Source organism: Pelodiscus sinensis, chromosome 30 (genome assembly GCF_052426305.1).
Source record: "Pelodiscus sinensis isolate ZL-2025 chromosome 30, ASM5242630v1, whole genome shotgun sequence".
Lineage (NCBI taxonomy): Eukaryota > Metazoa > Chordata > Testudines > Trionychidae > Pelodiscus > Pelodiscus sinensis.
Genome location: NC_143081.1, coordinates 7,895,463 through 7,899,567, shown reverse-complemented (window position 1 = coordinate 7,899,567; position 4,105 = coordinate 7,895,463). Strand labels below are relative to the sequence as shown.

The 4,105-nt window shown below is 54.2% G+C and overlaps 1 non-coding gene across 1 annotated transcript; it reads left to right on the top strand.

Moving 5' to 3' along the window:
* The first annotated feature begins 342 nt into the window (after nucleotides 1-342).
* On the top strand, nucleotides 343-535 carry LOC149521114 (U2 spliceosomal RNA). The gene has a single exon (XR_016348140.1). It is a non-coding gene; the product is annotated as a U2 spliceosomal RNA (small nuclear RNA).
* Nucleotides 536-4,105: the final 3,570 nt, after the last annotated feature.

The window sequence follows — 4,105 nt, the reverse complement described above, 5'->3', positions numbered from 1 at the left end:
GGGGGAGGGACGACGCACCCACCATCCCGCTGTCGAAGATGGGGGAGGGTCGGATTCGGGGGGCGGAGGCTCCTCTTTTATTCCCAAGAAACGTTCATTGAGTTCAGGTATAGGCGGGGCCACGCACAGAACCGGCTGTTAGGACATGCCTCACCTGCCCCGAAACGGCGCCCTGACTCATCGGCTTCCGGAGCCTCGCCCAGGAGCCTGCGACTTTAAAAAGCGCACAGGCTAGCTCTGATCTGTACGACTGGCTGAGAGAGGGACGAGTGAGGGGCTATTCTCTCTGCTACGAGCTGGGAAAGGGACCAGCGTGCGGCTAGTCGCTGTGTTACGGTGAGCATTGTCCTGGGCTTGGGGTCTTTTGAAGGCTAAGATCGTGTCTGTTCTTATCAGTTTAACTGCTGGTAAGTTCTCCATGCGAGAAAGGGGTGTGATAAGGATTTTTTTGCGACAGGGGCTGGGACAGGGAGCTTGCCCATCCAGTCGGCCATCGGCCCGGCTTTGCAGTGCTTCTGGGAGCGGTGCACTTTCCCCCCAGGGACTGCAGTGCGGTTTGAGAAAGTAGATACGAGCCCGGTGAGAATGCTCTGCCGTACGCGTGTGTGTGTTTCTTTGGGGCCGGCCTGTGTCCTGCTTTTCCTAAGAGCTTTACTGGCTGCAGAGCAACAGACTGAGCCTTCAGCGGCGGCGGCTTCTATTGCTGCTGCCCCAGGGAAACACCGGGAGAGGCAGAGAAGGAGGCGAGGCAGGCGCGACTTATAAAAAGCAATTCCTCGAGCGGGATGGGCGGGCTGCTGCGGGTAGAGGAGCGTGCCTCGGACTTCGCTACTTGGTGGCTTCCTTCTGGCCCTCGCCTTCTCCAAGTCAGCGGGCAGTGCCCGGCCCAGCGCTCCTTCCTTTTCAAGCCTTCAGCCTTCATTAAAGGAGTCGCGCATCTCCGGACCCAAGGTGGCAGGGGGCCCTGCCCCTCCTCCTTTTCCCGGCAGAGAGAGGCGGGCAAGCAGAGGGGCAGGGTCTTGAGGCAGGCGATAGCCGGCAGAAAGGAACAGCAAGAGGTTGGGAGGTGGCAAGCAAGGGGACGGGGTTCCTGGCGGACAAAATGAGACAGGGGGGTGGAGCTGTCCACTCCAGTTGGACATGCAGTGGTTGCTAAGCTTGGGGTGTAGGTGACCCCTCCTGGCCTTTGGTCAGGATCCTCAAATCACCACTCCCACTCTTGGTGCGGAGGTCAGTAATAAAAAGATTAAATAAGATTGGTCCCAAAACTGATCCCCGAGGAATTCCACTAGTAACTTCCCTCCAGCCTGACAGGTCACCTTTCAGTATGACCCGCTGTAGTCTCCCCTTTAACCAGTTCCTTAGCCACTTCTCAATTTTCATATTGATCCCCAGCTTTTCCAATTTAACCAATAATTCCCCATGTGGTACTGTATCAAATGCCTTACTGAGATAGAGGTAGATTAGATCCACTGCGTTCCCTTTGTCTAAAACATCTGTTACTTTCTCAAAGAAGGAGATCAGGTTGGTTTGGCACGATCTACCTTTTGTAAAACCATGTTGTAATTTGTCCCAAGTGCCATTAACCTCAATGTCCTTAACTCTTTTCTCCTTCAAAATTTTTTCCAAGACCTTGCATACTACAGATGGCAAACTAACAGGCCTGTAGTTACCTGGGTCACTTTTTCTCCCTTTCTTAAAAATAGGATCTGTATGAGCAATTCTCTAGTCAAATGGTAAACCCCCTGAGTTTAGAGATTCATTAACAAATTTTGCTAGTGGACTTGCAATTTCATGTGCCAGTTCCTTTAATATTCTTGGATGAAGATTATCTCCCACCCCCCATTTACTCTCATTACGCAGTTCGAGTTTGGCTTCTACCTCAGATATGGTAATATCTACCTCCATATCCTTATTCCTATTTGTCATGTTGCCATTATCCCTAAGATCTTCATTAGCCTCATTAAAGACCGAGGCAAAGTATTTGTTTAGATATTGGGCCATGCCTAGATTATCTTTAATCTCCACTCCATCCTCAGCAAATAGCGGTCCCACGTCTCCTTTTTTTGTTTTCTTCCCATTTATATGGCTATAAAACCTCTTACTCCTGGTTTTAATTCCCTTTGCAAGGTCCAACTCTACCTGACTTTTAGCCTGTCTCACTTTATGCCTACATGCTCTAACCTCAATAAGGTAGCTTTCCGTGCTGCTCCCTCCCATCTTCCACTCCTTATATGCTTTCTGCGAACATGTGTGAATGCGCTCTCGGCTGCGAGAGGGACAAGTGCGGGGCTATTCGCTGTGTTAGTGTGTGACACAGAGCAAGGGTAGATGCGTGGGTACGTGCAAGCGCAGACAGGGCCGAACCAGCGAGCGCAAACGGGCGCAGACGTTCACCCTAGCAGAGACGGCTGCGCGTGTCAGCGCACAAGTGGCAGGTGTGACTGGGCTCATCCACAGCTCGTTCACAGTCACTCAGGAGTCCAAGGATCCATCCCGGGCCTCAGGACCTTGGACTTTCAAATCTGTGCAAAGGCGCTCTCGGCTGCGAGAGGGACGAGTGCGGGGCTATTTGCTGTTTTATGGTGTGGCACAGCGCAAATGTAGACGCGAGTGCACGTGCCACCGCATGCGCGGGGGAAAGCGCACACAGGCGTGGGAGCCAGCGCTAGGAGAGACAGGCATTTGGGCTAGGGGAGACAGCTCCACGCACAAGTGCAGATGTGGTAGGTGTGACTGCGACTGATCCACAGATCTTTCACAGCCTCTGGGAAGTCCGAGGGTCCGGCCCGCGCCTCAGGAATTTTGGACTTTGAAATCTGTGCGAAGGCGCTCTCAGCTGATAGAGGGACCAGTGCGGGGCTATTCTCTGTGTTACGGTGTGGCACAGAGCAAGAGTAGATGCCTGCACACGTGCAAGTGCAAACATGGCTGAACCTGCAAGCGCACATGGGTGAAGACGCTTTCGGACAAGCGCAGAAGCCGGGGAAAGCGCACAGGCACCGGCGCAAGTGGAGACGGATGTTTGCCCTAGCTAAGACAGCTGCGTGTGAGCGCAGAAGTGGCAGGTGTGACTGGGGCTCATCCACAACTCGTTCACAATCGCAAAGGGGTCCAAGGATCCACTCCGCTCCTCAGGAAATTCAGACTTTGAAAACTGTGCGAAGGTGCTCTCGGCTGCGACAGGGATGAGTGCGAGGCTATACTCTGTTTTATGATGTGGCACAGGGCAAATGCAGACGCGGGCGCTCGTGACACCATAGATATGGCCGAATCCGCAAGTGCATGGAGGTCAGCTTAGGAGGACGAAAGCGCGCACAGCCTTAGGAACCGGCGGTAGTGGAGACGGACATTTGTGCCAGCGTCCAGGGCTCCGGGAGACAGCGCAGAAGTGGAACGAGTGAGATGGGATCTTCCACAGCTCCTTCACAGTCACTGGGATGTCCGAGAGTCCGCACAGCTCCTCAGAAACTTCGGCCCTCGAAATCTGTGCGAATGTGCTCTCGGCTGCCAGAGGGCTGAGTGCGCGGCTATTCGCTGTGTTACGGTGTGGCCCTCTCCTTTCTACTGACTGGTAGAATCAAACCTGGCTGAGGAGGGTGTGCAGGGTCAGGTGGCTCCCTGAAGTGCCTTCCCAGCACAGAGCAGCCTGGGGACATGCAGAGCGGTGAGGTTTAGTCCTGTCCTAGTAGCCAGAAGGAGCGTCAACCACCCTCCCTGCCAAGCCCAGCCCAGACCATGAAGCAAACGCTGCATGGACAGTCCCATTTTATTTCCAGCAAACCTTCATCGAGTGAAGGACCTGAAAGACGCAGGGAAATGCAGCAAATACAGAACTGACGGACGAAGGCCCGCTGCTCCGAAGACACTAAGCACAAGGGGGTGTCCGCAGCCAAACCGTCCATTGGAAACATTGTCTCTGGAATGTGGCTAAGACTCTTCAGCTGGACGCTCTGCACCTCTTGGCTCCGGGCACATGTTGGTGTCTCTGCGGCCTCCTCCGCACCCTAGGGAGGCCTCGCTGCTGGAGAGCCACAAGTCGGAGCCTCTGGCTCGGTGAAAGGGATTTCCGCCTTTGGCACTTAGCAGCTGTGGCCCTGGATTT